This window comes from Arachis hypogaea, chromosome 11, assembly GCF_003086295.3.
Source record: "Arachis hypogaea cultivar Tifrunner chromosome 11, arahy.Tifrunner.gnm2.J5K5, whole genome shotgun sequence".
Lineage (NCBI taxonomy): Eukaryota > Viridiplantae > Streptophyta > Magnoliopsida > Fabales > Fabaceae > Arachis > Arachis hypogaea.
Window position 1 is genome coordinate 107,790,781 of NC_092046.1, and position 9,472 is coordinate 107,800,252.

General features: G+C 41.2%; 1 non-coding gene across 1 annotated transcript; it reads left to right on the forward strand.

The window, feature by feature from the left end:
- The first annotated feature begins 8,809 nt into the window (after positions 1 to 8,809).
- Positions 8,810 to 8,917, forward strand: LOC112724449 (small nucleolar RNA R71). The gene has a single exon (XR_003163610.1). It is a non-coding gene; the product is annotated as a small nucleolar RNA R71 (small nucleolar RNA).
- Positions 8,918 to 9,472: the final 555 nt, after the last annotated feature.

Below are 9,472 nucleotides of genomic sequence, written 5' to 3' on the forward strand. Positions count from 1 at the left end.
GCGTGGTTCGGTCATGTGCATGGCTTGAAGGTGGTATGCTTTTAAATGAGCAATGAAGGGTTGGGATGCAATTAGACTTATGGAGATCAAAGGTATGCATGTAAGGATGAATGAAGACAAAGTTTGCTCCTTCCCTTGCCTTTGCCGTGATCATTCTTAAGAAGTGGCAGATTTCTTTTTCGAGGCATGTGATGGGATTTTGTCTTCATGCTATGCTTTCCTTTGTCTTGTCTTTTTCTTTGAAGATTCTTTGACCTCCTAGTCACCACAACAAGACAACATACATTAGTCTTATCCAACCGTAGCAAGAGTGTTCTCTTTATTAATACTATGTGAACCATCAATTCTTATATCATTTGAACCGTGACACTCTCCCTTGAAGACACCAAACTTAATGTTTGGTCATATATAAAGAAAATGAGTATCTTCCTTCAAATAGTGAGATTCAAATGTTAAATGTTCATAAGAATTGTTTTCATCATACTTTCTTTTTCTCTTTTTTTTTTTCATGAAGGATCAATTGTATCCCTAAATCGGTGCATCAAGGTTTGATGAACACCAAACTTGTTTCTTGTCAAAGGGTACATCACAATTAATGCCTTCATTACCGGAAAAGAATTTTTTCATTTATAAGATTTTGAAAAACAACAATTGTATGATTATTGATGCATGAGTTTCTACTTTTCATGAAGCTATGTGGACACCAAACTTAGTGTTCGGCTATATGCTTTGTCAAGATACTCCAAACATGCAAAATGGAATTATTTGTAACATTGGTTTAGTGTGCTTGAAGGCACACCAAACTTAGCATATGTTTCAAAATAGTGCATGCAGTCAATGGACATGTTCATGAAAAGAGAAAAGAATTCATGCTCAATTGATCATAACTTATTGAATTTAAAATGACATGAATCTTAAAGCATGGGTTGCCTCCCATGGAGCGCTCTTTTATTGTCATTAGCTTGACATTGAGGCTTTCTTTTATGGTGGTTGGTGCTTGTAGGGCCTCAATTTGTCTCCTCTGACCATGATCTTCTTCTTTGTCCTCTGGTGTTCGATTTCAGCATGCTCTAATGATAGTATATTGCTGACAGTGTAGTAATCCTCGGTTTGTTGATTTGCCCCCAGCTGTTGATATATCAGTTGCACTTTGTCACCTTTGGAAAGCCCCTCTGTTGGAATCTTTCTGTTCTTCCAACCCCTTTTTGCTTTGTTTCTGCGTTTCATCTTTCCTTTTGTTGTTCTTTCTTTTCTGGCCATAGTTTTTTCTTGGGGACCTCTCTTTTCAGTGGCCAATACTCTAATATCCTCTTGGGCTTTTTCATCAGTCTGCACAATCCTTAGCATTGGGATGTTGCTGTGACTTTCCTGGTCATTTTTCATATAGTCCTTCTTTTCCTTGCTAAATTGTGCCTCTGGTAATACCTTCAGAGTGACACTCTGGTCATGCATCCTGAGAGTTAATTCCCCTTCCTCTACGTCTATGATAGCTCTAGCACTGGCCAAGAATGGCCTTCCCAGTATAACAGAGTCACCATCATCATTGTTTGATTCTAGAACCACAAAATCAGCAGGGTATATAAAATTGTCCACCTTGACCAAAAGATTTTCAATTACACCCCTGGGGTATACCATTGACTTGTCTACCAGCTCCAGAGACATTTGTACTGGTTTGACCTCCTCTATATGCAGCTTTTTCACCAAGGAAGATGGTATTAAGTTAATACTTGCTCCGAGATCGCACATTGCTTTAGTGATGGTCAATTCCCCAATGGTGCAAGGCAACAGGAAGCTCCCTGGGTCCTCAAGCTTGGGAGGAAGCCCCTTTTGAATCAAGGCCCTGCATTCCTCAGTAATCATTATGGTTTCTTTCTCATCCCAGCTTCTTTTCTTGTTGATAAGATCCTTCAGAAACTTGGAATATAGAGGCATTTGCTTAAGTGCTTCAGCCAAGGGGATATTAATTTCTAGCTTCTTGAAAATCTCAAGGAATTTGTGAAAATGCTGGTCTTTAACCTCTTTGTTAAACCTCTGGGGATATGGCAGTGGAGGTGTGATGCTCTTTCCTAATTGCTGCTGTCCCTGAGCTACTTCCTTTGAGCTATGCGGCTGGTTGTCCTTCTCTTTAAGTTTCTCAGTGCCTTTGTTTGGCATCACAACTTGCTCCTTAGCCTCATCTGCCTTTGTTTGATTCTCATTCTCCGTTGGTTCTTTGATGTTCTCTGCTTGCTTCCTTGTAGTGTCATTGTTGCTTATCAATGTTCTTCCACTCCTTAATTGTATTGCCTTACATTCCTCCTTGGGATTTGGAATTGTGTCACTGGGCAGTGAGTTTGAAGGTCTCTCAACAGATACTTGCTTGGAGAGTTGCCCCATCTGTCTCTCTAGGCTCTTCAGGGAGGCTTCCTGATTCTTGGTTACCATTTCCTGGTGTTTCAACATTTTGTCTATCATGGCCTCCAAGTGAGTGATTCTTTGGGCTTCAGGTGATACTTGAGGTGGGTTATGAGATGTGGGTGGTGGATGGTAGGCATTTTGGTTGGTGGGTTGGTTATTAGATTGGTATTGGTTGAGGTTGGGGTAGTTGTTTTGAGGTTTTCTGTAGGGGTTTTGGTTAGTTTACTGCTGGTTGTGGTTTTGGTTGCTTCTTGGGTTGTGTTGGTTGGAGTTCCTCTGCCATGGTTATTGGTTTTGGGTATGGTTATCTCCCCATCTGAGGTTTGGGTGGTTTTTCCAGGATGGATTGTATGTATCACCATACACTTCATTTGGTCCTTGGTTGTGCATATACTGTACTTGCTCTTGTTGTTGTTCTTCTTGAGTTTCTTCACTCTGTCCCCATGTGGTTGATGGTTGGCTAGTGTTAACTGCTGCAACTTGGAGACTGTCAATCCTCTTGGCTATTTGCTCAAATTGTTGTTGAATTTGCTGCTGCATCATCTTGTTTTGAGCTAGGATTGAATCCACTCCTTCTAGCTCCATTACTCCTCTCCTTTGTGATGGTTGGCGGCCTCTTTGATGAGCAAAGAAATATTGGTTGTTGGACACCATATCAATGAGTTCTTGAGCCTCTTCTGCAGTTTTCATGAGTTGCAAGGAACCTCCAGCTGAATGATCCAAAGCTTCCTGGGATTTCAGTGTTAAGCCTTCATAGAAGTTCTGAAGCTTTTCCCACTCATTAAACATGGCAGGGGGATATTTCCTGATCAGAGCCTTGTACCTCTCCCATGCCTCATAGATAGGTTCGGCCTCCATTTATGTAAATGTTTGAACCTCAGCCTTTAACCTTATAATCCTCTGAGGTGGATAAAACTTGGCAAGAAACTTGGTTACCAAATCATCCCAGTTGTTGATGCTGTCCCTTGGAAAAGATTCCAACCATTGAGTGGCCTTGTCCCTGAGGGAAAATGGGAATAGCATCTGCTTGTAACTGTCAGGGGGCACTCCATTAGTTTTGACAGTGTTGCATATCCTCAAGAAAGTGGATAAATGTTGGTGTGGGTCCTCAAGTGGTCCTCCACCAAAAGAGCAATTGTTCTGAACCAAGGTGATGAGTTGTGGTTTGAGTTCAAAATTGTTAGCATTGACATTTGGAGCCAAGATGCTGCTCCCACAATGTCTAGGATTTGCAAAGGTATAGGAAGCCAAAACTCTCCTCTGGGGTGGGTTGTCATTGTTGTTGTCTTCTCCACCTGGTGGATTGGTTAAATGTTCCTCCATCTCTTGGAATTCTTCGTCTGATTCCTCTTCTCCAACAATGTTTTTCCATCTTTCAGCTCTTCTTAACCTCCTGAGAGTTCTTTCGTCTTGTTCATGAAAATTGGGTATGGTTCTTATTGTACCTGACATACAAGCAGAGCATGAGAAATGCACAAAATCAGTGACACTTCAATTTACTGCCAGATTGAAGTGTTAGTTAGTTTAAGCAAAAAATCAAACAGTTAGTGGGTTAATCAAAATTAAAGAAAAGTGCTTGATCTAGATCACCACTTCACTTAATCATTGTCAATCTAATCAATCCCCGGCAACGGCGCCAAAAACTTGATGAGTATTTTGGTGAAAAATAAATTTCTCCCAAAACACACAAATCTAACCGGCAAGTGTACCGGGTCGTATCAAGTAATAAAAACTCACGGGAGTGAGGTCGATCCCACAGGGATTGAAGGATTGAGCAATTTTAGCTTAGTGGTTAATTTAGTCAAGCGAATCAAGATTTGGTTGAGTGTTTTGTGATTTGCAGAAATTAAATTGCATGGAAGTAAAGAGAACAGGGAATTAAAGTGCTGAATCTTAAAGAACAAGAAATTAAATAGCAGAAACTTAGAATGCAAGAAATGTAAATTGCGGAATCTTAAAGTGCAAGAAATGTAAATGGCTCGAAATGTAAAAGGGATTGGGAGTTGGGTTTGCAGAAATTAAACAAAGAAAAGTAACTTGCATCAAACAAAAGAGTGAAAGAAGATCTGGGTTGAATCGGATCTTGAGGCAGTAAAGTAAATGAACATTAAAAGCAAGAAACAAAATGTAATTTGGGAATTCAGATCTCAGGACCCAGAGACTAGAAAACCAAGTCTAGATCTCAATGCCTTCCTAGATCCAACAAGAACAATTGCAAGGGAATTGTAAATTGCAAGGAAAGTAGATGAGAAGCAAGTAACAGAAACGGAAATTCAATTGCAGTAAATAAACAGAGAGATCAAAGGATGAGATTGAAACAGAATTTCTTCAATTCTCTAACCCAAGATCCAAGACAATTGTAATTGAAATTGAAAGCAATAAAACTGAGAGGAAGAGAAGTGAATTCTCCTTCCCCAAGACAAAGAAATTAAAGTTCACTCAATATCCAAAGCTCTCCGAAAACTATTATAAAAATTCCAAAAGGAAAGCTCCCCGAAGAACTTGAATTCTATCCTATTTATACACTTTCTTTAAATGATCTTCAAGCTTTGAGTTGGGCCTTTGCTCTTGGTGGAATTGGGTTGAAAGAGGCCTTGGTTGATTGCTCTTGAAGTTTGGAGAAGAACCAAAGTGAACCAATTGAACCGGGTTGGAGTTTTGCAAAAGTTGGACCAAAAGTTTGAGCAAAAGTTAGGGGTCTAACTTTTGCTCCAACTTTTCATATCAGCTAACACCACTTTGCTGATATGAACGTTGGTGCCAACGTTAGGGGTCTAACTTTGGCCCTAACGTTGGCCTTACCTTGAGTACTTGTGGCGCCAACGTTAGCCACCAAGTTAGGGGGCTAACGTTGGCGCAAACTTTTGCTCCTCCTTGTGATTTTCATGTGCCAACGTTAGCCTCAAAGTTAGGGGGCTAACGTTGGCGCAAACGTTTGGTGCCCAGGGAGGTTTTCTTCATGCCAACGTTAGCCTCAAAGTTAGGGAGCTAACGTTGGCGCAAACTTTTGGTGCCCAGGGGTGAATTTCATGTGCCAACGTTAGCCTCAAAGTTAGGGGGCTAACGTTGGCTCAAACTTTTGGTACCCAGGGAGTGATTTTCAAGTTCCAACGTTAGCCTCCAAGTTAGGGGGCTAACGTTGGGGCTAACTTTTCAACCAAAAGTTTGTGCAAAAGTTTGATGCTAACTTTAGGTCCAACTTTTTGCTTCCTGGTTCAATTTCACTTATTCCATTGTCTTCTCTTTACTCCTAGCTATTCCTTCTTGCTTCAACCTTTCTCCAAGCTTTCTTCACCTATAATTAATCAACCAAACACATCAAAGCTATGCTCATAATCATGAGATATTCATTCTATCATAATATGCAACAATTATAGCATAAAACCTCATGAAATGGCATGAATTTATACATGGTTGATTCAATCAAGGGAAACATGAAAATCTACTCAATTAGCTTGCTTATGGTTCAAGAAAGTGCATAATGCTAATGAAAACAAAAGGAAAAGATTGGTTAAAATAGGCTAGGATGACTTGTCATCAATGGGTGCGTTTCTTTCTTGAGGAACCAATGATGTCCTTGAGCTCTTTTATGTCTCTTCCTTATCTTTGTTGCTCCTCCCTCATTGCTTTTTGATCTTCTCTAATTTCATGAAGGATGATGGAGTGTTCTTGATGTTCCACCCTTAATTGTCCCATGTTGGAACTTTATTCTCCTAGGGAGGTGTTGATTTGCTCCCAAAATTCTGTGGAGGCAAGTGCATCCCTTGATGTATCTCAGGGATTTCTTGATGATGAGCTTCTTCATGTGCCTGTTGAGATTCATGAATGTGCTCTCTTTTTTGCTCCATCCTTTTCTTAGTGATGGGCTTGTGAGATGAATCTTTTCATCTCCCATGGCTCAGAGGTGGAAGCATTTGTCTTCCCTTTCCTCTTTCATGAGGTTTCTTTGGCCTTAGGTGCCATTAATGGTAATGGAAAAACAAAAAGCTTATGCTTTTACCACACCAAACTTACAATATTGATCGCCCTCGAGCAAGAGAAGAAAGAATAGATGAAGAAGAAGAAGATATGGAGGAGATAGAGGGATGTGTGTATGGATGTGAGTGGTGAATGGAAAACAGAAGGGATGACCATGAATGGAGAGAGAGAGGGTGAGGTGGGTGGGGATCCTGTGAGATTCACAGATCCTGAGATGATCCTGTGGGGTCCACAGATCCTGGGGTGTTCAAGGAATTACAACCTTGCACCAAATTAGGCATGTAAAATGCCCTTGCACACAACTCTGGGCGTTCAGCGCCAGGTTGGCGCTTATTTTGGGCGTTCAACGCCCATTTGTTGCCCATTTCTGGCGTTGATCGCCAGAACCATGCTTGTTCTGGGCGTTCAGCGCCAGCTCTTCTCCAGGGTGCAATTCTGGCATTCAGCGCCCAGATGCTGCCCATTTTGGGCGTTCAGCGCCCAGATACTGCCCATTTTGGGCGTTCAGTGCCAGAACCATGCTCTGTTCTGGCGTTGAACGCTAGACAGGTGCTTCCTCTAGGGTGTGATTTTTCTTTCGCTGTTTTTGATTCTGTTTCTAAATTTTTCGTTTATTTTGTGACTCCACATGATCATGAACCTAAGAAAACATGAAAAACAAAAATAAAATTAGATAAATAAACATTGGGTTGCCTCCCAACAAGCGCTTCTTTAATGTCAATAGCTTGACAGTGGGCTCTCATGGAGCCTCACAGATGTGCAGAGCTTTGTTGAGACCTCCCAACACCAAACTTAGAGTTTGGATATGGGGGTTTGACACCAAACTTAGAGTTTGGTTGTGGCCTCCCAACACCAAACTTAGAGTTTGACTGTGGGGCTTTGGTTGACTCTGCTTTGAGAGAAGCTTTTTCTGCTTCCTCTCCATGGATGTAGAGAGAGATCCTTGAGTTGTAAACACAAGGTTATCCTCATTTAGTTGAAGGATTAATTCCCCTCTGTCCACATCAATCACAGCTCTTGCTGTGGCTAGGAAAGGTCTTCCTAGGATGATGGATTCATCCTCTTCCTTTCCAGTATCCAGGACTATGAAATCAGCAGGGATGTAAAGGCCTTCAACCTTTACTAACACGTCCTCTACTTGTCCATAAGCCTATTTTCTTGAATTGTCTGCCATCTCTAATGAGATTTTAGCAGCTTGCACCCCATAGATTCCCAGTTTCTCTATTACAGAGAGGGGCATGAGGTTTATCCCTGAACCAAGGTCACACAGAGCCTTAAAGATCATGGTGCCTATGGTACAAGGTATTATAAACTTTCCAGGATCCTGTTTCTTCTGAGGCAATGTCAGTTGATCTAGATCACTTAGTTCATTGGTGAACAAGGGAGGTTCATCTTCCCAAGTCTCAATACCAAATAATTTGGCATTTAGCTTCATGATTGCACCAAGGAACTCGGCAGCTTGCTCTTCAGTAATATCCTCATTCTCTTCAGAAGAGGAATACTCATCAGAGCTCATGAATGGCATAAGGAGGTTCAATGGAATCTCTATAGTCTCTAGATGAGTCTCAGATTCCTTAGGTTCCTCAGAGGGAAGCTCCTTATTGATCACTGGACGTCCCAGGAGGTCTTCCTCCTTGGGATTCACGTCCTTCTCCTCTCTTGTGGGTTCGGCCATGGTAATTAATTCAATGGCCTTGCACTCTCCTTTTGGATTCTCCTCTGTATTGCTTGGGAGAGTACTAGGAAGGATTTCAGTGATCCTTTTACTCAGCTGGCCCACTTGTGCTTCCAAATTTCTAATGGAAGACCTTGTTTCATTCATGAAACTCACAGTGGCCTTAGATAGATCAGAGACTAAATTTGCTAAGCTAGATGGATTCTGCTCAGAATTCTCTGTCTGTTGCTGAGTGGATGATGGAAAAGGCTTGCTATTGCTAAACCTGTTTCTTCCACCATTATTAAAGCCTTGTTGAGGCTTTTGATCCTTCCATGAGAGATTTGGGTGATTTCTCCATGATGGATTGTAGGTGTTTCCATATGGTTCACCCATGTATTTTAACTCTGCTATTGCAGGGTTCTCAGGATCATAAGCTTCTTCCTCAGAAGATGCCTCTTGAGTACTGTTGGATGCAGCTTGCATTCCATTCAGACTCTGAGAAATCATATTGACTTACTGAGTCAATATTTTATTCTGAGCCAATATGGCATTCAGAGTATCAATTTCAAGAACTCCCTTCTTCATAGGCGTCCCATTATTCACAGGATTCCTCTCAGAAGTGTACATAAACTGGTTATTAGCAACCATGTCAATGAGTTCTTGAGCTTCTGCAGGCATTTTCTTTAGGTGAATGGATCCACCTGCAGAAGTATCCAATGACATCTTTGATAGCTCAGATAAACCATCATAGAATATATCCAGGATGGTCCATTCTGAAAGCATGTCAGAAGGACACTTTTTGGTCAGCTGCTTGTATCTTTCCCAAGCTTCATAGAGGGATTCACCTTCTTTCTGTCTGAAAGTTTGAACATCAGCTCTAAGTTTGCTCAGCTTTTGAGGAGGAAAGAACTTGGCTAAGAAAGCCGTGACCAGCTTATCCCAAGAGTTCAGGCTGTCTTTGGGTTGAGAGTCCAACCATATTCTACCTCTGTCTCTTGCAGCAAAAGGGAAAAGCATGAGCCTGTAGACTTCAGGATCTACTCCATTAGTCTTAACAGTATCACAGATCTGCAAGAATTCAGTTAAGAACTGAAAAGGATCTTTAGATGGAAGTCCATGAAACTTGCAGTTCTGCTGCATCAGAGAAACTAGCTGAGGTTTCAGCTCAAAATTGTTTGCTCCAATGGTAGGAATGGAGATGCTTCTTCCATGCAAATTAGAATTAGGTGCAGTAAAGTCACCAAGCATTCTCCTTGCATTATTGCTGTTGGGTTCGGCTGCCATCTCCTTTACTTATTCGAAATTTTCAATAAGGTTATCTCTGGATTGTTGTAATTTAGCTTCTCTTAGTTTTCTCTTCAGAGTCCTTTCAGGTTCTGGATCAGCTTTAACAAGAATGCCTTTTTCTTTGTCCCTGCTCATAAGAAAGAGAAGAGAAAA